At 34.8% G+C, this 26,246-nt stretch overlaps 1 long non-coding RNA gene across 1 annotated transcript in view; it reads left to right on the top strand.

The window, feature by feature from the left end:
- LOC131825177 (uncharacterized) overlaps window positions 1-25,608 on the top strand; it is a 104,860-nt gene extending 79,252 nt beyond the window's left edge. Inside the window, exons 2-4 of the long non-coding RNA XR_009351151.1 lie at window positions 14,259-14,400; window positions 15,579-15,610; window positions 21,871-25,608. This is a non-coding gene — a long non-coding RNA (uncharacterized LOC131825177). The remainder of the gene's footprint in view (window positions 1-14,258; window positions 14,401-15,578; window positions 15,611-21,870) is intronic.
- The last annotated feature ends 638 nt before the right edge of the window (window positions 25,609-26,246 follow it).

Below are 26,246 nucleotides of genomic sequence, written 5' to 3'. Positions count from 1 at the left end.
GCGGCTTACCAGGGGTGCAGAGTTATCTGTTCTTGGGAATGGGGCTTTCTCTATGATCTTGTCAGGTGTAGGATACTTCTAAGAGCCAGGGTCTGGAGAGCCTCCAACCCACCTTCCAAGGGCAGAAAGAAGTTTTTTGTTTGTTTTTTTCCTTTTATTTTTGCCTGAGCTGCAACTCTGTTGGCATCACCCTCTCCCCGATGCCCTCCACACTCATGGCTCAAGATTTTTTCTTTTTCTTTTTCTTTTTTTTTCCTGTAGAAGAGAAGTTTCCAGGTGGTAATTTGTGCTTTCATGCAATGTCAGCTGTTTTTCTTGTTCAGGCTTACACCATAAAGAGGGGATTTGCAGCATTTCACTCTGCCCCAAGTTGTTTTTACCTTGTGGTGACATCCATGGAAAAGTCCAACGTTGAATATAAAATCCCTGGTGTCTTCAGCTTTTGGGAGTTGTAGACTCGAGCTATCCCATACTTGGTTTTTAGAAATTTGTTTATAAGTTTTATCTGAAATTTTCTTACTGGCTTATAGGACAACCCAGTTTTCTGCTTCTGTCTTGCCCTAGCAAGCAACTGCTCACATTTCCTTGAAAGTGCCTACCTTTCCTTAGGTTTTAGCTGATTTGTTTCTACTGTGACCTCAGCTATCTTATCAGCTCAAAACAAAGTAGACCTTTATAAATTGTTTGTCTTGTTGTCTGAGTGGGAGGAATGCTTTTTCTCCCTTTCTGGTATACTAATTGGAACTCAAACCTTTCTGGGGAATAGTTTTTGATCAGATGGTAACTACTAATCTGGTGCTTGCCTCATATAACAAAAAAGTTGTTCACACTTGTGCTGGGTTATTGAGATTGTGCTGGGTTATTGAGATTATTACTTTCATTACTAGCTGTGTTGGCATTACCCTTTGAAAACTTGGTTATTCTTTAAGAAGGCCAGAGCAGAATTTTTCTGTGACCAAGTTATATATGTAATATGTTGTGAATGTGATGTCTCTGCCATGTCATTAAGCTGGAGGCTTTGCAATGCTCTTTAGTTTACCTTTACTAGTTTACTAGTAAAATAACAGATTAAATGGATGTTCATATATGTATGGAAATATCATTTTATATTTAAATATTTATTTAATAAATATTTAAATGTTAAATTTAGATGTTTAAATATTTATTTATTTATTTATTTATTTAAATATCATTTTAATCTAGTCTCGCAGTAGGAAAGCTTATTTTATTATCTTATTTATTTAAAAATTTGGGAATTTAATTTATCTTTGGAACACTGCAAAATTGGAGTACAGTGTTTCCTTAGACAATCAGGTAATTAATTTTGGTACCCCAGAATTCTTAATTCTAATGTATTACATCATTTCTATTAAATTCCATCCCTCTTGCCATTATCACATTTTACTTAATCAGTGTGGAAACTACTTCCAAGTACAGTGTATATAAAAGGTATTAGTGTACTCTTGACTTCCAATGAATAGGGTAATAGTATAATGCACTCAGAAAATACTATTTCAAAGCTGTTATGATTAATAGATAAGAAGTGTTCTGTATTTATTCAGTTGGGTCAAAAAAGCTGGAAGCAGAGTGACACTGCAACATATAAATATAAAAGCTGTTTGTCATGAAAGAGCTAGGACCTGACATTATCTTCTTATATTGTCATTGTCACTAATAGGGTGAAGAAATAGGAGTAGTGTAAAATCAGTTTAACCTTGCAACCTTTATTTTTGAACTAGATGTTCATTATTCAATAAAAGTTAATTGAGTGGCTATTAAATGGCAAATGTTGGATTGGACTAAAGGAACTATGGATTTAGCAGGGACTGAAAGAGAAAACAAGCCCTGCTTTCTACATAGCTCTCCATTTTTTTCAACCAAAATTTAAAGTACTTACTGTGCTTTTTGACTTTGCTGATGAGATCTCAAGTGGTTAGCTTAAGTTTGGATGCCATTAATAAATTTTAGCAGTTGACTACAAATTCAACTGCTATATCATTTCTCTACCATGTGTAATGCTTGTTTTTATTTGAACAATTAGAATACTATATAAGTATAATCTTTAAGGTTGTCAATGAAACTGAAGAACTACAATAGAACGTGAGATATTTGGTTCAAATTTAAGTGAAGGGTTCTATAAAGTGTCACTCACTCACTTTCCTTATTTTGGATATTAGATAGCTCTGTGGCTCTTTCAGCTCTCTTTTCAGCTGAGACAATATTAGGTTTTTAGCAGTCTGAGCAATATACGAGGAATAGGAATGTCTTTACCAGGTCTAGACTTAAGGTTGCATTTACACTCAATTGGATTTTGGTCATCCTGTGGTACACTGGAGCCAGATCTTGCTAGCTTTGTGTTAGTTGTGAACTTTTTAGGAGCTTTCAGACCTGGTTGTTTAAGAATTGGTGGATTAAAATCTGGCACAGTGGAGTATTTTGTGACCATGGGGATATTTTATTATTATGTTTTGGGGTCCCCAATACCATCCCCATATTAAGATATTTCCTAGATGTCTCCTAAGACTAAAATCTTAGGATTAAAACTATTTTTTCTTTTCTAAAGGTAGTAAGGTTATACAGCTGAATCATAATGGAAAAAGATGGAAGTCGACTGTGGAAGAAACCTTCTGCAGGGTTCCTTAATGTCTCTCCCTCTCATAAAGTATCACATGGAACACGCTGCTCCCCAGAAAGGAAAAGGCTATAGCATGAATGCAGTGTTTTCTGGGTTTGTTTGCTTTTTTTGTTTTGTTTTGTCTGGGAACTTGCCACATAGGCATCCTTTGCCTCACACTTACCAAAATTCCCAGAAGGAAAGCAGATATAGTATAAAGCACATTCTCTACACAAACAGTCTAGACCCAACACACCACTTTCTCATTTAGAGAATCATAAGAACACTCTTAGCATCTAGGTTCCCAGACACCAGCCAAAGGCCAATCTTGAAAGTAGGGCTTCTAAGAACAGTAGTCTCCAGCCAACTAACTTCACACTTTCCCACACAATCAACTTTTTCATAACCTAATTGCAAAAATCTTAAGTGCTAGTTAGAATCAAGTTTCTAACTGTTTACATTAATTATAATAAGTAGGTTAGAGTAATTAATCTGATCCCATTAGGCAGGTGGTTTTACTTGCTGCTTTCTGATAAGTAGATCTCCCTGCTGCCTCCTTTGTGATCATTATTCATTTTACGTATTTATTCCTTTGATAAGCATTCATTGCCCTATGTACCATCAAAATAGTTCAAAATATAGAGTTCAGAGTAGTACAAGGTTTATTCTATAAAGGAACTTCTGCTTGTATATGGAAAGGACGTGTATATTAGCGTATAGGGATTGCCAACTTTTGCTAAATAATATGAAGTCAAACTAAGAGGAATAGAGAGTAACAGAGTGGGATTTGAACTAGTTTATATATTGTTTTCAAGGAACGACTCTCTGGTTGGGGACATTTGAACAGAAAAATGAAAGAAATAAGGACATAAATTACTCAGCTATCTGGAGGTAATTCCTTCCAAACAGACTTCCATCTTCCAGAGGCAGGAAGTGATGGAAGAAGGGCAAGGAGAAGGGCAAGGACAACATGGCTGATACAGAACGAATAAGGAAGAGAGTTGGCTAACAGAGGACACCAGAGAGGTAGAGCAAGAACAGAAAACTGATATCTTTTAGAGATTTGTAGTTTTTGTTTTTTGTTTTTTTTTTTTTTTCCAATAACTCTTTTTTTTTTTTTTTTTTTTTTTTGTGATTCACAGACCTGGGGATAAAAATATATGTATATAAAAAATATATGTTTATAAAAAATAAAAAATTAAAAAAAAAAAAGAGATTTGTAGTTTTTATTAACACCTTTTACATTTTCCTCTGAGTGAGAAGGAATCTGGAGGGTTTTTGGAAAGAGGAGTGATGTGATCTTGTAAAAGTTTAAAAAGCCAGAGCAAAGAATAGGCAAAAAAAAAAAAAAAAAAAAAAAAAAAAAGGCAAGGGTGGAAGCAGAGTGAATAGTGGGAGTAAATCAAAATACTCCAGGAAAAAATATTGATAGTGAAGATCAGAATAGTAGCAATGAGTGGAAGTGGTGAGATTTGGGCAGGGTATATTTTGACATCAGGATCAGTGCGAACAAATAGTATCTTGTTTTTAGATGACACTTTAAGATTTCTGCTCCAACTAACTGGAAAAGAGGTGTTGATATTAATCAAAATGGGAAGGCAGAGAAAGAAGCACACACAGGGAGACTCAAGAATTTATGTTGGGATGCATTATGTTTGGGATACATATTTGATGACCAAGTGGAGATGTCAAATCAACAGTTGGATATACAAGTCTGAAGATAAACTTGGGAGTCAACAAGTTAAAGATGATACTTAAGGCTATGGGAGTAAAAGATATCCAAGTGTATAATTAGAAAAAAGCATTACAAGGACAAAGTCATAGCTAATTTTTATAAGCCTGGAAGAGGAGGATGAAAGCAGTTAATGAAGTCAAAGAACCAAGAGAAAGTGGTCTCCATAATGAGTATGAAGAGCATCTTAAAAGGAGAAAGTGGCCAACAGTGTCAAATGTTGATAACTGTTGCATTAGGGGAAGTTTGAGAATTGATTGATAAATTTGTTAGCGTGGATGCTCCTGGTGATACAGCCAATAGTAAATAATATAAATTACATTATCCTAGTGTTATGTTAGTGTGGGTTCAAGAGAGAATAGGAGCAATGGAGAGATGGAGTGTGAGTACAGCTGGTGGCTTGAGAAGAACTAGAGGGGTCAAGAGGATCTTTTAATAGATATTCATACAGTGTATTTGATTATGATAAAATCTGTACAGGAGAGAAACAGCTGCTAATGCAGAAAGTCAAGAGAATGGTATCATGAATAAGTGAAGCAGGATGAACTCCAATGCATAATTGAAGGGATGAGCCTTGGGTAGGAATACTGATACAAAGCAACAGCAGGAGAGAAAGCAGAGTACATGAGAATAAAAAAATGTGGGCTGGTGAATGGCAGATTAGATACTATTGAATGCTTCTATTTTGTCAGTGAGATATTTAAAAGATAAACACCTGAAAGAAGGAATGTCCTAAAGGTAGACAAGTGGGGTGGTGATGGAAGAGTTTTTGTTAATTTGAGGAGAGAGGAAAATAGATCTACTATTTTTCTGGAAGGGTAGGTGACTGAATTGACAAAGGAAACACAATAGGATTGAAAGGAAGAATGTATTTTGCCTGAGATTTATGGCCAGGGCTTAAGAGTCAATTATCTCAGGTCCTTCAAGAAGAGGATGCCAGGTTAGCATTAGACCTACAAGAGTTTTTTGGGGGGGACATACCTGTGAAAGGTAGAGAGGGAAGTTAGGCATGGCAGAGAAGAGTTTTCAGACCATGATGCAGGTCTGATAGCTGTGAAATGAGAGCCAGCAAAACTGGGTAAGCACTTCAGACTTTGCAGTGCTGGTCTGAGAATGTCTTGGCCAGCCCAACATGAGGTTTCCCTGAAAAGGTTGACAGTTAGGAGAATCCCATATTGAGCAGAGATAATTCTGTTATAGTAGTCTTGTCAAATGCACTTATTGACTGGGAGCAGCCTAGGAGGAGCTCAGCTTTAGCAGGAGCACTGTAGAGAATTTGTAGGTGCTGCTGGTTGAGGCTTTCAATCAGCTGGGTTCACTGCAACGAGTTCTGAAAGGAGACCTAAGCGGTTCATATCCAAGGCTGGAGTGTTCAATGGGGCCATGTGTTTTACTCTAGCAGTGGTTAGCTACTCTGATGAGTTTGAGGAAGAAGTGGAATGTTATTTTTAGATTTGAAAATTCCTGGGGTCATAATATGAAGGGAAATGGGAATAAACCAAATGAATCATAATCAAGCAGTTAAAATGAAGAAACATAGACTCAAAGCTGGCTATGGAAATGAGTACCTGAAGGTACTAGAGTTTTACCTATGCAAGCAAGAAGCTAAAGTCCTCTTATTAAGGTAATTAATTCCTTAATTTTCATTGCAAGTTTGACTATAAAAGTAGAAGGCTTATAATGTTGTATATGCACATTTACATGTAGAGAAAGAAAACCTTTCAAACGTTACCAATTTATACATACATGTATGACATAAATGTGAGAGAGAAACTAGGAATTTGTTACTTCCTAGTTAGGTTTAAATTTCCGTGTGTTCCTTATACTCTTAACAACATGGAGATGGATTTTAATTTTATATATCCATTGCAACATTGGTCTCAAATTCCACTGAACTCCTTCATCATGTGCAAATAAGAGGAGAGATTAAATATATCAAACTTGCTATATTGGGAGATGATATTGCATATCTACAAGCAGTATCTTGTTTTAAGAATTTGCAGGATACTGGGGCGCCTGGGTGGCTCAGTGGGTTAGGCCTCTGCCTTCAGCTCAGGTCTCAGTGTCCTGGGATCGAGCCCTGCGTGGCCCTCTCTGCTCAGCAGGGAGCCTACTTCCCCCCTCCCTCTGCCTACTTGTGATTTCTCTCTCTGTGTCAAATAAATACATAAAATCTTAAAAAAAAAAGAATTTTCAGGATACTTTGGACTCTAAGGATTTTGAGGTTTATTGACTGGCTTTAAGATTAAACCTTAGTCAAAACTACGGCCAATACCTGCGTTCCCTCTTATCTTGCTTCTACTCCCTTATTTAGAAACTCCACTGCCTGAATGACTCTTGTGGAATTAGAAAATCCCTATTCATCTGTGCCTCACCAGATGCTAAATTCTAACTGTAAGACTGGAATTTACTTCCATTTGTCTTTGAGTTCATCCCGTCCATTCTTTTCATACTTTAGGCAGGTCTAGTTTCAGATATGAATCTTCAGTAAATCTTGTTCTACTCCGACTAACAAAGCCTGGCTGAGTAAGGTATTTCAATAAATAAAACAATAATTTCAGTCCTTGCCACTGTCACTAGTAAGTGCCTGAAAGCAAGTCTGTTCTGAGAGACTTAAGAAATATTCATATTCAATCCTTATAATAAGAGTGTTTTTTATTATTAACATTATTCCTATTTATATAATATAAGTGGCTGAAATTTATATAACAAAGGCACACAGAAACCTAACTGACTTCTAATTCTCTTTTAATCTGTATCAAATACCTTTCGTGCCAGACATTAAATATATCAATTTATAAATGTCTAATTATTCCCAATTTCAATGCATCCATAGGTTTATTTCCTTCTGAAGTTCTATATATTAATAGATACAGAAACAGTTCTGTCTACTTACAGGAAGAATAATAATCCTGTGTCTATACAAGGCCATCATTAGGTACTTGTTGATTTCTTCCAGACCCTGAACACATGGCTTAGTACTTACATTTATTGATGCTTCAGGGTAAAGATTTTTGGTTATAGCTATAATCATAAACCTCAAATAGAAGTGTATGTAATTTTTTTCCTTATAGTTTCGAGTTCTATTTTCATCAGAATCATTGCTTTGGGCTTGAGGCTTTTCAGATCATAAAGCTGGCCTCTTAAATCAGAAACAGAAAGGACTTTTCTATAGGATGATATATGCTTCCAGATGGCATGTCAGAATAAAGCAATATCCTTGTTAAAGGATGATTGTACCTATTTCTCCTTCTTGTTCTAAAGTTATTTTCCAAAACTATATTGTAAAATTAATTACTTAAAATTGCAATGGCTGAAAAGCAAATTGGAATTCCAGTAAAGTCAATGATAGTTTTTCACTGCTGAAGTAAACCAATTACCTGTTGGAAACATTGCTCTGTTTCCTTAAAAGTTTTCTGTCCATCAACTATAGCATCTGTTTCAGAACATTGTGAGGGAATGGGTTATAGCATTTAAGTCAAGGATTTCATTTTAAATAGAGGATTTTATTTGATAAAATTAGACATTGCATTTTCTTGTTTTTCTTTATAGTCTTAGTTACAACTGAGAGTCTGTTTTGCCCTACAAAGACTTTTCTCCCACTGAATTAAATATGGTATGAGTATTCATTTCACTGGCAAATTGTTGCAAAATTCAAGGTGTTCTATTAATTTTTGTTACATAGGAATCTAAACAATTTGAGCAAATCATGTTAGGTATAGTTTATGAATTATTTTTACAGGAACAACATAATAAAAACCTTAAACCTAAATATTTCTTAAAATGTGTATACTTGACATTTTAAAAACACTTTTGACTTCTATATGAATAGTCTGGATATGGAGAGATAACAATTAAAATGGGGAAAAACTTTAATATTTGTATTTTGTGTACCTTACATATGTAACTGCTCTTAAATTGGCAAAGTAAAAAGGAAAATGGAAAGGATTATTCATATGAAATAGGCATGCTCAAAAGTTACTGTACTGTTGGAATGACAATTTCATTTCCAAATGCAATAAATATTCTATAAGTTCTTCCTTTATAGTCTTTCACATGTTTCTTTATATTATTAACTTAGAGTTTGAGAGCATTGCATTGATAGAATGTCAATAAGCTTATGATTATATTCACTGCCACCAAACTTGCTACTTTCAAACTACTTCCAGGTAGATAGTTTAAGCACATTCCCCTCCCTTGGTTGTTCCTGTTTCAAGTTCTTTGTCCTTTGCTTCTCAGTCTTTCTTGATCGCTCCATGCCCTGTACTTTTCTGAGAGACCCATTTATCTGTGGATAACAAGGGATGTTCTGATCAGATTAGTTGTTATTTCTTAGCTGTTCCTCAAATGAGCCAAATTCTGCCTTTCCTTTTTGTCCAACATTGACTGTATCCATTTATTTCATAAAGTCTCACCCAGATGATTTGTCTTAGCTATGATTTTCTCTGTTCTGAACACCTAAACCCATCTATATTGCACAGTCTCAAATTGGATTCAAGCTGATATTATTTTCTGGTTGCTTCATGTACTATATTCTCTAAGTAGGTTATCTTGAAATATTATTCTCTACTGAGGCTTGTTGAACACTAAGAAATAGATAGATATTTAGTAATTATAAAACATTCTAATACAAGATCTACCAAGTAATAACATTTGTTAAAATCTAGTAGCATGTGGTTTAAATGTTCAAGAAGGTGTCCACAGTTTTTTGAAGACCACTTCATTCTAGATTTATACCCATGAAATTAGCTCCCTCTTATCTTACTAAGTTTCTTCCAGTAAAAATTAGCAAGATAGCATCTTGAATAAAACCTTTAAAAAGCTTAAACATCACAGTTCTAAAATTTCATAAGCTGATTAAGATATTTTCAAGAATTTTAAATTATGTTAATCAAATGAGGAAAATATAACAACATTTGATTCTGTTTTTGTTGATGTTTTATATACCACTTGAGAAACTGATGATAGGCTATGGACCTGCCCACTATTGTCTCTCCAAATACAGTATGCATACCATATTTTCATGCTATTTGCTCTGGCTTATATTAGAAACAGATGTCCTTTATAAAAAGTATAAAGTCAATTTTAAAATGATACTGACATACTTCAAGTTTGGAGTGAAAATAATGGTTTCCTTAATAAAGACCATGAAAATTGGGAAAGTAAAACCCAAAGGAGAAAAGTTATCTTAGTCTAAAAATATATTTAAATGAGCCACTGTGGAGAACAGTATGGAAGTTCTTGAAAAAATTAACAATAGAAATACCATATATCCAATAATGCCCCTACTGGGTCTTTATCCAAAGAAAAAGAAAACACTGATTGGAAAGGATATGTGCATCCTATGTTGCTCACAACATTATTTACAATAGCCAAGATATAAAAGCCACCTAAGTGTCCATTGATAGATGAATGGATAAAGAACACACACACATACACACACACACGAATATTACACAGTCATAATAAAGGATGAATTTGTGTCATTTGCAACATCACGGATGGACCTAGAGGGTATTGGTCTCCCATCCAAGTAATAACCAGGCCCAACCCTGCTTAGCTTCCAAGATCAGATGAGATCAGGCACGTTCAGGGTGATATGGCTATAGACGAGGGAATTGGTCTAATGAAGTAAGTCAGACTGGGAAAAACAAATGCCATATGATTTTATTCATATGTAAATCTTTAAAAAAGGGATAAACAAACAAAAAACAGAATCAGACCTATAAATAGAGGAGACAGATAGGATTGCCAGAGGATAGGGGAGTTGAGAGATTGGCAAAATGGGTGAAGGAGAGTGGGAGATCCAGAGTTTCAGTTATGGAATGAATAAGACATAGAACAGCATAGAGAACATAAAAGGAACAGCATAGGGAATATAATCAATGGTACTGATTGTGATAGCCTTGTATGGTGACAGATGGTAGCTACACTTGTGGTGAACACACCATAATGTATAAACTTATCAGATCACAATGCTGTACATCTTAAACTAATGTAACATTGTGTGTAAGCTACACTTAAGTATTATATGTGTGTGTGTATAATATACTCTTTTTCTAAAAGAGTAAATGGGTGATACGTGACTTAAATGAGAAGTTGGTCTTTTGATTTGTCTTTGACATGGCAAAGTTCATGTCCTCTTAAATATCCATTTGAGCTTTTTAACATTTTATTCTGATGATAATGAAAGTTGGTAGTCTGATTCACAGAGGTTCATAGAAACACATCAGATCAGAATTCCTATAGCTCATGTTGCCAGTAAGGTTAGCTTATGTCAAAGAATTCGTGGTTTTTTTTTTTTTTTTTTTTTTGAGGTTTGCTGAGTCAGATTCATATTAGATTTATCCTCTCCAAATGAATGAGGTTTTGTGTTTGTGCATGTGTAATACATAATGTGGCACTAGTCATGCAATTTCAACAAGAAAATAGCTAAATCTATAATTTAAAAATGTTATGAGAATTAAGCCTCAAAGGGGTTCTGCAGTATTTTCTCTACTTGTGGATTTCTGCCTATTAAGAAACGAACAAGTCTTTGTGATTGCTGATTTTTATCCCAGAGAAGCACCTCTCCCAATTCTAGAAAGTTCAAATAGCTGTTCCTGTTGACTCTACTAATATTAATATCTTTATACAAAGATATTACTTGCCTCTTTCATTCCCATTTTCTCCTTAGTTTTTTGTCACCTCAATCTTCCTTTGGTAGCCAAAAATCAAAAGGATAGCGCTAAATATTCATGTAGTTGTCACAGGTCAAACTGATGCATCAAACTCATCAGGGGAATGGGCTTTCCAGAGATTTGTCTGTGGAGTGATGGCATAGGCTACCAACAATAACAAGTCAGGGATTCATCATCTGGGTCTATTCACTTTTACAATAATCATTTTATATGGAATACTGATAGATCCCAAAAGCAACTAAAATTTTTTTTTTTACTGGCAATTCATATGCATCCCCTTTTTATCTTGACATTTCTCTGATTCTAAAAGATCAAAATTAAGACTTATGGAAGTGGTATTATGTATTTTGGTTTAAGTCCAGCTTTTTGTTTTGTTTTGTTTTGTTTTGGCCCCTCTCATCTCTGTGGTCACACAAATCATAAGTGTACAACCATCTTCTCTTTAAATCCCTCCTCAAGAATAAATTACTGATCAACGATGCTATCCTAAGTCCACTAGCTTTTTACAAATCATTTGGACATATTATAACCTGGTTCGCCTAAAATAGATTTAATAAAATACAATTACTTTCTAGTCAACTGCATCCCCCAAAAATGCTCTGCTCACATGTCCATATGTTTACTTAAATTTCCATTATCCCTATTTAAAGCTCACCTTTAATTTCCTACATTCTTCTTTTCTTATAAATATTTCCCACTAATGTCCTTATAAATACTCTTCTATTTCAGCCAAAGATTTCCAGAAGCATTAATAAATATGGCAATTGAAACTTGTTTTGGGATAGTTTTACTTCATTTCAATGGCAAATTTATCTGCCATTTATAGCCAGTCCACAAATGTAGTTTTACCTGACACATTATTTTGAGAGTTGAATTTCATATTCTTTTAAAAATATTAAGTTCCATGCTGTGGCAACTGAATGTGGGTTCAGAGAACTTACTTCTCTAAGATCAAACTGGCATTCAGAGGAACAGTGATTCCTGAAGCATTTCCCAGGGTCTCTTGGTGTTCCCAGAGACCCTTTCAAGTAGTTTGCAATATAAAAACAATTTTCACAATAATGCTGAGATACCATTTATCGCTTTAGCTCTCATTTTCTCATGAGTAAAGAGTGGAGTTTTCCAGAAGCCACATAATCTGGTATTGAAACGGAATGAATGCAGAAGCAGGTAGTAAAATTCAGCTGTTTCCATTAAGAAAAACTGCAAATTGTAAGCAAGGACACTCCTTACTCTGAGTTTTTGTTGTTTGGGGAAGTATAGATACTTTTTATAAAGCATATAATTTATATTAAAATATAATGCTTTATTCATTTTGAATAAAGATTTTTAAAAATGTCTCTGTTTTAGTTTGCAGTAGAGTAATTACAGACCTAGTTGGCACAAACAAAAACCCTTTGGGATTCTCAATATCTTTTAAGAGCATAAAAGGGTCCTGAAGCCAAATGTTACAGAAACACTATTATAGAAGCTCCCTACTCTCTTCTCAAATCTTTTTTTTTTTTAAAGATTTTATTTATTTATTTGACAGAGAGAGAGAGATATCATAAGTAGGTGGGGAGGGGGGTGGGGGGGAAGCAGGCCCCCTGTTGAGCAGAGAGCCTGATACAGGGCTCAATCCCAGGACCTTGAAATCAGGACCTGAGCTGGAGGCAGAGGCTTAACCCACTGAGTCACCCAGGTGCCCCTTTTCTCAAATTTTGAAGTATGTTTTCTGTATACAAATAGGACACAACTTTTAAAGCCAGCTCTGGTCAGTACCCAGTCTATTTGTGCAGGGCCCATGTCTAGCTGGGTTGGTCATCTGATCTACATTCTTATTTTCCTGGACTTGTGAGCTTGGCTGAATCCTGTGTGGTTGGAAAACTTTTTAGTATGCCCTTTTCTGGCTTCTTGATCCTTGCTTTCTAGTTTTACTCTCTTGAATCCATTGTTAGCAAGGTTTCAGGGGGGATATTCCTTGTTCCAAAACAAACCTGAGCAACTCTTACCTGGATTCATCTAAGAAGAGTATACACATGTCTGCCTGTATTTGTATTTTAGGAGTTTGGAGTAATTGACACTACCACTAATTATATATCTGACATTTGTGGAGATAATAGTTGTTAATTCTCCCACCAACAGTGTCCCTGATGTGTTTACAGACTCTCATTTTCATCTCATGGCCACATTCTCACATTCTTCTAAGATTGAAGTCCTTCCTTGACCTCCTTTTCCAGTTCATTCTGCCCTTGTCCTCATACTCCAGTACTTTCACTGACTGGTGTCCTACCCCCAGTGTCTAGTCCTTGCAGCTGAATGCTTACCACCTATAATGGGAAGTCCTTGATGGGGGTCGCTGGTTTAGCTCTCTCTCATTCCAGACTACACTGAAACATCTAATCAATTCAACTGGATTTCTTTGGTTGCAATTTAAAAAAATATGCTTATTTATTTATTTAAGAGAGAGAGACAGAGACAGGGAGACAGAGAAGGAGAGCATGCACATGTATGCACACACAAGTTGAGGGCAGAGGGAGAGGGAGAGAGAATCCTCAAGCAGACTTGCTGCTGAGCATGGAGCCTGATGCGGGTTTGATCCCAGGATCCTGACATCAGGACCTGAGCTAAAATCAAGAGCTGGCCGCTTAACTGACTGAGCTTCCCAGAGCCCTTGGTTATATTCTTTAAATCATTTTCTTTATGTATTTTTAAGTAAACTTTACCTGTACTTGGGAATTGAATTTATGACCCAGAGATTAAGAGTCACATGATCTAATGACTGAGCTAGCCAGGCACCCTCTTCAGTTGCAAATTAAAAAAAAATTTTTTTTAAGTTTATATTTATTCATTTGACAGACATAGATTACAAGCAAGCAGAGAGAGAGGAGGAAGCAGGCTCCCTGCTGAGCAGAGAGCCCGATGTGGGCCTCAATCCCAGGACCCTGAGATCATGGCCTGAGCCGAAGGCAGAGGCTTTAACCCACTGAGCCACCCGGACGCCCCCCCACTTTTTTTTAAGAGCAAATTTAAAAATTTTTTATTCAAGTATAACATACTTCATACATATTTATTATAGTTATTTAGGATAATATATTTTATAAATTGGGCAGATTAAAATCAAATCCACTTTAATGATAATACTGGGCCACTAAATCTTTCTTAGTAACTCTATTTTCTGTAAGTTTTTTTTTTTTTTTTTTTTTTTTCTGTAAGTTTTTAAAAAGATTTTATTTATTTATTTATTTGTCAGAGAGAGCATAAGCAAGGGAGCAGCAGGAAGATGGAGAAGCAGGTTCCTCACTGAGCAAGGAGACCAATGCAGGACTTAATCCCAGTAACCTGGGATCATAACTGGAGCTGAAGGCGAACGCTTAACTGACTGAACTACCCAGGTATCCCTATTTTCATACAAGTTTAATCTCTTTCCCGATTTTAACATTAGGCTGAGAAATGGTCTTCTTTTCCCCCATGTACTCCTCTTCTGATTTTATTTTTTTTTTTTCGAGCCATAATCCCAATGTGAGGAAATAGACAAATTGGACACTGATCATATGTATGCTTAAATTTGTAAGATACTGTCAAACTGTCTTCCAAAGTAGCTGTTTCATTTAATATTCCCCTCAGTAATAAATGAGAGTGTGCATTTTTCTACATCTGTACCAGGATTTCATGTTGTCAGTGTTTTGGATAATGGTGATTCTAACAGGTGTATAGTGGTATTTTATTGTTTTAATTTGCATTTATCTGATGACACATGACATGCAGTGGCTTCATATGTTTTGACGTCTGTATATCTCCTTTGGTGAGATTTCTGCTCAGATCTTTTGCCCATTTTTAAATTGGGTTATTTGTTTTCTTATTGAGTTTCAAGAATTTTTTTTTTAATATATTTTGGATAACAGTCCTTTATCACATAGGTTTTTTGCAAACATGTTCTCCCTGTTTGTGGCTTGTCTTTTCATTCTTTTGATAGTGTCTTTGCAGAGCACGAGGTTTTCATTTTAAGGAAGTCCAGATTATTAATTCTTTCTCTCATGGATCATGTCTTTTGTGTTATATCTAAAGTCAATGCCAAGCCCAAGGTCATGCAGATTTTTCCTATACTATCTTCTAGGACTTTTATAATGTATTTACATTTATATACATGACCTATTAGGTACATGATCCATGTGATTTTTTTAATTTGATTTTTGCATTTAATTTGTTAAGTTGTAAGAGATGAGATTTAAGGATATATGAACAATATCAGACCAGTAAAATAAATGCCTCCATTTCTTACCAATTTTAAAGTCTTAGCACTCACTGAATCTGTAACTTATACATTAGCTGTCTCACAATAAGCCATTAGGATGCTTGAGACATCATGTCACATAGGGAAATTTCCTCATTTATCTTAAGCTACTGCATTTCAGAGTTATAAGTAATTAACTTTAGGGTCATATTCCTACATGTCCTTTGTCGGCCTACAAGTTCAAACCCTGTTTTGACCCTTTATCTGAGCATCTCTTTTAGTATTTTTTGAAGCTGTTTTAAAAAGAGTAATGCTGATATTGCTTATTTTTTATTTCAGAGGCTTAATGCTCTGCAAGTGTCTTACTGCAGGTACATATTTTTAAATATATATTGAAATAGACATTTTCTTTACTTTATAGAAATATATTCTGTAATATAACTTACCTAAGGTATTCAAGAATAATAAATTAAAAAATTTCAAACCCAATTTCTTTTCGGTTTTAAATGCCATCTGATAAATATTTATTTTGAAAAAATGCTATCTAAAATATGCTATTTAATTGGCTAAAACAGTGTTGTGTTTTTTTGTTTGTTTCCTCCATGAACCAATATGCATATGAATAAACAGCATGCCAGTGGAGGTGCAATGTGATCTCAGTGTTTTACTTGGTCCTTCCAGTCTTTTGTTTACATGTGAGCATTTAGTGATAGATTTAGTAGATGCTGCACAAAGCTCCATCAATGTGGCTGAGGAGGATGGATATCGAAAGACAGAAGAACCTACATCTAAAGAAACAAAACGTATCTATCTTAGAGGCAGTTTTAGGCTATTGCGAGAGTATTTGTAATGCACATGGAAATAACCTAGGAATGTGTTCTGAATAAAAACACTTTTCACTAAAATTTTAGTGCCCTTCTTTGGAAAAGAAGGAGAAGGAAATATGTTATACCTTCACCGCATTAGACATCATATTGAATATTTTACATAGAGTGTTATTTGTATATAATTATATATATAAAATTATAATAATGCTCTCTATAGGTCTAATTTTATTAATGACTTTATACCTAACTTAAGAACATCAATTAAGTTTACAGGGCCAGAAAAGATGTCAAGTTGTTATTTTCAGATCTAACCTAGCCTGAAGGTTGTATTCTTTTTACTATTTCCTGTGATATAGGAAAAAGCCAAAAGTTATTCTTAAGTTTTCCAATTATGTTGTAAAAAAAGACAAAATTTTTAAATACTTATTTATACTGGAACAAAAATATGCCATTTAGTCTTACCAACAGTGATATGAGCCGGGAAGGATTATTGGAAATGACTATTCAATGTACATATGAAGATAAAATTATGGCCAAATCACCAAGGTTACATTCAAACAAATATACTAGAGTTAGATAAGAAGTCTTATTTTTCAAATAGTAAAGCAAATAATATACCAAGTCGTTTTCCAAGTTTTTTACTTTTAGCAAATTTACAGGATTACTCAATTAATGTGCATCAGAGATAATGTTGATCTTAAATTTATTCAGTTTATCACTATGTGCCAATTGAAAATGTTCTGCAATATTTTTGGACACATTACTGACAGAATTTGATAATTAACCCAGTGGTTGGGTTAAGATTTACCTTTAATTTTTGAACTAAATTATGAGTCAGATTAATATAATTTTTCTCTTGATTCTAAAATATATCAAAGACCTTACTAAATAACACTCTCCAACCAGAATGTAAAATCTATAAAAGGAAAAATTAATTATTAAAATTAATTATTTTCATAGTCTAGTCTACTTTTATCTATCTTTTTCTCTTATGAATGATTTTAGAATTTAATCTATGCATTTTGGGGCCTTTTCATTCCATAGACACATAGTTGACTACTTTGTTGGATACATTTTTAAAAAGTATATTCTACTATTTTCATGGATGTTGAAATCTATACATAACCATTGATACAAAATTTGATACAATAACCTTTGACAATTCACCTCAAAAATACTGTTCATGCAGATAATATTTGCAAGGAAAGGAGTATGAAACCCATATTCTTGTGTAAAATGCAAATCCTTTTTTATTCTTTAGTAAAAATTTCAGTTTTCAGAAGTTCACTAATATCCTCCTGGAGACAAAGGCATATGTAATTTGTCTCATTAAGAAAGCCAATGCAATGTTCCTAGGAAGATGTTGCTGCGGCAGAGGTCGAAGAGGTTGCTGCCCGTGTTCTCCTCAAGGATTTTGATGGATTCCTTTCGTACATTGAGGTCCTTCATCCATTTTGAGTCTATTTTTGTGTGTGGTGTAAGGGAATGGTCCAATTTCATTTTTCTGCATGTGGCTGTCCAATTTTCCCAGCACCATTTATTGAAAAGGCTGTCTTTTTTCCATTGGACATTCTTTGCTGCTTTGTCGAAGATTAGTTGACCATAGAGTTGAGGGCCTATTTCTGGGCTCTCTATTCTGTTCCATTGATCTATGTGTCTGTTTTTGTGCCAGTACCATGCTGTCTTGATGATGACAGCTTTGTAATAGAGCCTGAAGTCCGGAATTGTGATGCCACCAACGTTGGCTTTCTTTTTCAATATCCCTTTGGCTATTCGAGGTCTTTTCTGGTTCCATATAAATTTTAGCATTATTTGTTCCATTTCTTTGAAAAAGATGGATGGTACTTTGATAGGAATTGCATTAAATGTGTAGATTGCTTTAGGTAGCATAGACATTTTCACAATATTTATTCTTCCAATCCAGGAGCATGGAACATTTTTCCATTTCTTTGTGTCTTCCTCAATTTCTTCCATGAGTACTTTATAGTTTTCTGAGTATAGATTCTGTGTCTCTTTGGTTAGGTTTATTCCTAGGTATCTTATGGTTTTGGATGCAATTGTAAATGGGATTGACTCCTTAATATCTCTTTCTTCTGTCTTGCTGTTCGTGTAGAGAAATGCAACTGATTTCTGTGCATTGATTTTACATCCCGACACTTTACTGAATTCCTGTATAAGTTCTAGCAGTTTTGGAGTGGAGTCTTTTGGGTTTTCCACATATAGTATCATATCATCTGCGAAGAGTGATAATTTGACTTCTTCTTTGCCGATTTGGATGCCTTTAATTTCCTTTTGTTGTCTGATTGCTGAGGCTAGGACCTCTAGTACGATGTTGAATAGCAGTGGTGATAATGGACATCCCTGCCGTGTTCCTGACCTTAGCGGAAAAGCTTTCAGTTTTTCTCCATTGAGAATGATATTTGCGGTGGGTTTTTCATAGATGGCTTTGATGATATTGAGGTATGTGCCCTCTATCCCTACACTTTGAAGAGTTTTGATCAGGAAGGGATGTTGTACTTTGTCAAATGCTTTTTCAGCATCTATTGAGAGTATCATATGGTTCTTGTTCTTTCTTTTATTGATGTGTTGTATCACATTGACTGATTTGCGGATGTTGAACCAACCTTGCAGCCCTGGAATAAATCCCACTTGGTCATGGTGAATAATCTTTTTAATGTACTGTTGAATCCTATTGGCTAGTATTTTGTTGAGTATTTTCGCATCTGTGTTCATCAAGGATATCGGTCTATAGCTCTCTTTTTTGGTGGGATCCTTGTCTGGTTTTGGGATCAAGGTGATGCTGGCCTCATAAAATGAGTTTGGAAGTTTTCCTTCCATTTCTATTTTTTGGAACAGTTTCAGGAGAATAGGAATTAGTTCTTCTTTAAATGTTTGGTAGAATTCCCCCGGGAAGCCGTCTGGCCCTGGGCTTTTGTTTGTTTGGAGATGTTTAATGACTGTTTCAATCTCCTTACTGGTTATGGGTCTGTTCAGGCTTTCTACTTCTTCCTGGTTCAGTTGTGGTAGTTTATATGTTTCTAGGAATGCATCCATTTCTTCCAGATTGTCAAATTTATTGCCATAGAATTGCTCATAGTATGTTCTTATAATAGTTTGTATTTCTTTGGTGTTAGTTGTGATCTCTCCTCTTTCATTCATGATTTTATTTATTTGGGTCCTTTCTCTTTTCTTTTTGATAAGTCGGGCCAGGGGTTTATCAATTTTATTAATTCTTTCAAAGAACCAGCTCCTAGTTTCGTTGATTTGTTCTATTGTTTTTTTGGTTTCTATTTCATTGATTTCTGCTCTGATCTTTATTATTTCTCTTCTCCTGCTGGGCTTAGGGTTTCTTTCTTGTTCTTTCTCCAGCTCCTTTAGGTGTAGGGTTAGGTTGTGTACCTGAGACCTTTCTTGTTTCTTGAGAAAGGCTTGTACCGCTATATATTTTCCTCTCAGGACTGCCTTTGTTGTGTCCCACAGATTTTGAACCGTTGTATTTTCATTATCATTTGTTTCCATGATTTTTTTCAATTCTTCTTTAATTTCCTGGTTGACCCATTCATTCTTTAGAAGGATACTGTTTAGTCTCCATGTATTTGGGTTCTTTCCAAACTTCCTTTTGTGGTTGAGTTCTAGCTTTAGAGCATTGTGGTCTGAAAATATGCAGGGAATGATCCCAATCTTTTGATACCGGTTGAGTCCTGATTTAGGACCGAGGATGTGATCTATTCTGGAGAATGTTCCATGTGCACTAGAGAAGAATGTGTATTCTGTTGCTTTGGGATGAAATATTCTGAATATATCTGTGATGTCCATCTGGTCCAGTGTGTCGTTTAAGGCCTTTATTTCCTTGCTGATCTTTTGCTTGGATGACCTGTCCATTTCAGTGAGGGGAGTGTTAAAGTCCCCTACTATTATTGTATTATTGTTGATGTGTTTCTTTGATTTTGTTATTAATTGGTTTATATAGTTGGCTGCTCCCACATTGGGGGCATAGATATTTAAAATTGTTAAATCTTCTTGTTGGACAGACCCTTTGAGTATGATATAGTGTCCTTCCTCATCTCTTATTATAGTCTTTGGCTTAAAATCTAATTGATCTGATATAAGGATTGCCACTCCTGCTTTCTTCTGATGTCCATTAGCATGGTAAATTCTTTTCCACCCCCTCACTTTAAATCTGGAGGTGTCTTCGGGCTTAAAATGTGTTTCTTGGAGGCAACATATAGATGGGTTTTGTTTTTTTATCCATTCTGATACCCTGTGTCTTTTGACAGGGGCATTTAGCCCATTCACATTCAGGGTAACTATTGAGAGATATGAATTTAGTGCCATTGTATTGCCCGTAAGGTGACTGTTACTGTATATGGTCTCTGTTCCTTTCTGATCTACCACTTGTAGGCTCTCTCTTTGCTTAGAGGACCCCTTTCAAGATTTCCTGTAGAGCTGGTTTGGTATTTGCAAATTCTTTCAGTTGTTGTTTGTCCTGGAAGCTTTTAATCTCTCCTTCTATTTTCAATGATAGCCTAGCTGGATATAGTATTCACAATGGAATACTATGCAGCCATCAAAAGAAATGAAATCTTGCCATTTGCGACAACATGGATGGAACTAGAGCGTATCATGCTTAGCGAAATAAGTCAAGCAGAGAAAGACAACTATCATATGATCTCCCTGATATGAGGAAGTGGTGATACAACATGGAGGCTTAAGTGGGTAGAAGAAGAATAAATGAAACAAGATGGGATTGGGAGGGAGACAAACCATAAGTGACTCTTAATCTCACAAAACAAACTGAGGGTTGCCGGGGGGAGGGGGTTTGGGAGAAGGGGGTGGGATTATGGACATTGGGGAGGGTATGTGATTTGGTGAGTGCTGTGAAGTGTGTAAACCTGGTGATTCACAGACCTGTACCCCTGGGGATAAAAATATATGTTTATAAAAAATAAAAAAAATTAAAGTCTAAAAAAAAAAAAAAAAAAAGAAAGCCAATGCAAAATTCAAATGGGTAACCTGAAGCCAAAAGGATACTGAAATGAGATTATGTTAAATATTCATTTGTTTTATTTCTGCTCTGTTTTTACAAAAATGAGAAAAGAAAATGTGAAAATATGAAGAACGGGTCTGGAGATTTCAGTTGGACAAATATTTATTGTTTTGCCTTCTGGCCATCAAGTAGCTTCATGACAGATTTCAGATTTTACTTTTCAACAATTTTGCTACATGTACTTACAGTATATGAATCTTCTTTGGAAATAGAATCTGCATGGATTTTAAATTGAAGGCTGTTGATTTTGGGAAGAGAAAAACATTTTAAGTAGTAAATAAATAACAAAGCATCACAGAGAAAAATCACCTCTGATTTATTTGCCATATATAAGATGTTGATCTTTATGTTAAAGTAGAAGCAGAAATCATGAACAAGGTTATTTCTAAGAAGCAGCAAAACCCAGAAAAATAATGTTGATTTATTCATTCTTCTGATTTCTTGATTGGTAAATTGGTTTTCTGTCTTTGTTTTTTGTTCATTTGCTTGTTTAAGTAAAGGGCAAACTACAGAAAATATGCCAGATGATTAAAATATCCATTAAAAATGAACTAGAAGTACATTATATATATATATATATATATATACACACACACACACACACATATATATACACATATACATATATACATACATATATATGTATGTATATATATATATAAACTTTACTAAAAAGTGTAAGGTATATTTGTGTCTATGAATGAGGTGAATATTTCAGTAACCTAATAGACTATGCTTTCTGTTTTAATGAATATAGCTTGAATGGAATCAGCAGTACAATTCACTTTGAATGCACAACAGAGAAGAAAAAAAAAATTCCAGTAGATGACATTCTACCTTTGGCAACTTGCATCAGACTGCATAGTGTTTTGGAAACTTTCTTCCTTTGATTATAACATGAGCTAGGTACAGTCAATTTGAAAAAGAAAACAACTAAAAAATACACTTTGCTCGCCTAACTTAAAATTTTCACAAATTTGCAGTGGGATTTATTGCTGCAGAAAGGAGACCATACAGGAGTTTACCTGTGTAAAAATATAATATTCATATATATATTTGTGGAAATAGCATACAAGCCACCTAATGCTAAAACAGAAGTTATGTTGTTGGTGTTTTTCTTCCTTTAACTCTCCTTTTGAATGTATTTAGGCTTTCAATTACCTGTGTAAAGCATCTCAAATCCATTGCTTTATTTAATTCACTTGCATAGACCTCATACACATATTGTTACTTAGAAAAGAATAGAAGCCAGTAAATACAGAAATGTTATTAAGTATAAATATAAAATTTTTAGTAAGAGGGTTCCAAATGATTCTACTGTGGCATTTAAGCTGTCTTCTGTTTTCAGATTATTCTCCATTATATTATTTGTTACCTACTAACAATCATTTGGCCATATTCAATCTTACATTACTTAAGTGAAATATATATCCTATCATCCTTATATTCCTGATCTCATGCATCAGTTATACCTAGAGGAATGTTTTATATATCATAAGTGTCCAGTCAATGTATTTTATGTAGAGATGAATTTCAACATAAATGAATATATCAAATTTTGTTTTAGGCTTCAGTTTGAAAAAAACTGTTCTTTGTAATGCAGTTGCAATGAGCGGGGAACATAAAATATATGATGGTAATATAATTTAGTATCAAATAAAATTCAGTATCAAATCAAAACAACACCAGAAATTTTAAGAGAAATAGGAAAAATTGGGGCACTTGGGTGGCTCGGGGGGTTAAAGCCTCTGCCTTTGGCTCAGGTCATGATCCCAGAGTCCTGGAATGAAGCTGGCATTGGGCGGGAGGCCGCTTCTCCCACCCCCTGGCTGCCTCTCTGCTTACTTGTGATCTCTGTCTGTCAGACAAACAAACAAATAAATAAATAAATAAATAAATTTTTTCAAAAGAGAGGAAAAAAGAAAACTTTAGCAGGGTAGTGTTTCCAGTACACAGGGAAAAATAAAAAGTATTAACATGGTCTTAGATTTAGCCAAGACACCCCTATTCTATTATTTATCATTGATAAATGATAAAAATTTGTTGTTCACAGGCAGTAACTTACCTGTTTTCATCTCAAATAGGTATTTGATACTTCTTTTTCCATCACACATGGAACTTTTAGTGTATCTAGGGTGAAGACAGCTAATTTAATAATCTTTCTTATGGAGTCAAATACTTAGAATTTGATTATCTTTCTCTATTTTGGTGCCAAGAGCCATAATTTAAACATACTGAACAAATCCTACAACATGTAGCCATTTTGTATTTTCTATCACCAACATTATAGCAACAATGTTCTGTATGTATTCTATTGGATCTTTCTCACTGTCTTGGTTAAAAAACAAACAAAAAGCCATTATCAGCAGAAGTAATGTTGATACATTTGGAAATGCTAAAATGAGTACTTGCTGAAGGATAGTTTCTACAGGCACAGCTTGCAGAACAGCTCTCCAGAGTAGTATTAGAAAAGATGGAAACCCAGACAATTCCTTCTCTAAATGTTTTAATATTAATGAAAAAATAATCTTGAAATGTATCCAATACATCTTGAACAGTAGTCATAAGAACAGGGCATAGAAAACATAATTCAAGAAACTGAACATAAATTATATTTAACTCTAGACTCATGATTTGATAGTCATCTAATCCTAAATTGCAAAAGAAAGGAATCTTATTTTATAAAATTTATCTCTGTTAAAGAGGTAAATTCAACTTAATACTATGATTCAGTAGATTAAAAACTGCACAAATGAAGAAGAGCTTTGTAAACTGCAAAGCACCATAAAATCAGTGACTTAAAATTTACAAAGCCCTTTTTGTATTATCATGGGTTAGTTCAACATAATATTTCTCAGCTTTATTCCCTGTATGATGAGGTATTTCTACACCTGCTCCTTGTAGTATATTCATCCTCTATCTTTTCACCTGAGCTATTTGGGCATAATTTTTTTACTTTTCCCCCCTCTTTTTTGCAAAATTTATTTATTTATTTATTTATTTATTCATTCATTCATTCATTCATTTATATGAGAGAGAGAGAGAGAGAGAGCACTTGCGCTCCTGGGTGAACTAGCACAAGATGGACGCGTGGCAGAAGAAGAGGAAGAAGCCAGATTTCTGCTGAACAGGAAGTTGTACCCAGGGCTCAATCTCAGGACCTTCAGAGCAATGACTTGAGCCAAAGGCAGATGCTTACCCAACTGAACCACCCAGGCACTTTCCAGCCTCCCTTAATCCCCCAATTTAACTCAACAAGTATATATCTTATTTTCTTTTTAAATTATTTCTCAATTTCTCTCTAATATCTTCCTCATTTAGAAAAACTCTTTCAACTTATATGTATAGTACTATAGTTATCTTTTTCTTTGTTGTCTTTTTTGAAGTATAATTGACATACAACACAAGTTTCAGGTGTAGACAATGAGTCTATCATATACCATGAAACAATCACATTAAGTCAACATGTCACCATACATAGTTACAAAAAGTTTTTTTTTTCCTTGTGATGAGGACTTACTACTTTTTTTTGTGTGTGTGTGCTTTTTATTAACATATAATGTAATTGGTTTGGTTCAGAGGTACAGGTCTGTAAATCGTCAGTCTTACACAATTCACAGCACTCCACCATAGCACATATCCTCCCCAATGTCCATCACCCAGCCACCCTATCCTTTCCTCCCTCCTCCCCTCCAGCAACCCTCAGTTCGTTTCCTGAGATTAAGAGTCTCTTACGGTTTGTCTCCTTTCTTGGTCCCATCTTGTTTCATTTTTCCCTCCCTTCTCCCCACAACCCCTGCCCTGCCTTTCAAATTCTTCATATCAGAGAGATCATATGATTATTATCTTTCTCTGATTGGCTTATTTCACTTAGGGTAATACCCTCTAGTTCCATCCACGTCATTGCAAATGGCAAGATTTCAGGGTTTTTGATGGCTGCATAGTATTCCATTGTATATATACACGACATCTTCTTAATTCATTCATCTGTTGTTGGACATCTAGGTTCTTCCATAGTTTGGCTATTGTGGACGATGCTGCTATAAACATTGGGGTGCACATGCCCCTTTGGTTCACTACATTTGTATCTTTAGGGTAAATACTGAGTCGTGCTATTGCTGGGTCATAGGGTAGCTCTATTTTCAACTTTTTGAGGAAACTCCATACTGTTTTTCAGAATGGCTACCCCTTGCAATTTTTAAATATGCAGTGTATTATTAGCTATAATCACTATATACCCTCATGACTTACTTTATAACTGTCAGTTTGACTCCCTTCACCCATTTCTCCCACACTCAACCCTCACCTCTGGCAACCACCAACTTGTTCTCTGTACTTTTGAGTTGGATTTTTTGGTTTTGTTTTGGTTTCATTTTTTAATTCTTCATATAAGTGGAATCATATGGTATTTGTCTTTTTTTGAATTATTTCCCATAGCATGAATGTCTTCAAAGTCCACCCATGTTGTTTCAGAGGGCAGGGTTTTTGTTTTTTTTTTTTTAAAAGGCTGAATAATATTCATATATATATATACATATATATATATATGTATATATATATATATCTCACATCTTAATCCATTGATCTATCTTGGCTGTTCAAAATAATGTGGAATGAATATGGATGTGTTCACCCATCTTTTTGGTGGGTAGAGTTGCTGGAGTAGAATTGCTGGATCTTATGACAGTTCTATTTTTAATTTTTTGAGGAACCTCCATACTGATTTCCACAGTGGCTGAACTTATTTACATTTGCACTGACAGTGTACAAGGTTCCCTTTCTCCATATCTTCACCAAAACTTAGTTCTTTTTTATACTTGCCATTCTAACAAGTGATCTTGTATCTTGTGTGAAGTGATCTTATATCTTGTATCTATGACATTACCTCTAGCTTTCTAACTGTTCTCCTCATTTGAATCTCACTTCCAAAAATGAACAAAGTATGCCCTTTCTAGATGATTCACTGTTTCTCAAAATTAAATGTGCATAGAAATCACCAGGCAATGTTGCTAAAATGTAGAGATCTGGAATGGAGCCTGGAGATTTTGCATTTATAAGCTCACATATGATACTGAACATTCTGCAACTCACACTCTGAAAAGAAGAATCTTAGTAATTAATTGCTCATGTTAC

The sequence above is a fragment of the Mustela lutreola genome, chromosome 2 (genome assembly GCF_030435805.1).
Source record: "Mustela lutreola isolate mMusLut2 chromosome 2, mMusLut2.pri, whole genome shotgun sequence".
In the NCBI taxonomy this organism is placed as follows: domain Eukaryota; kingdom Metazoa; phylum Chordata; class Mammalia; order Carnivora; family Mustelidae; genus Mustela; species Mustela lutreola.
This window is presented reverse-complemented; position numbering and strand designations above follow the sequence as displayed.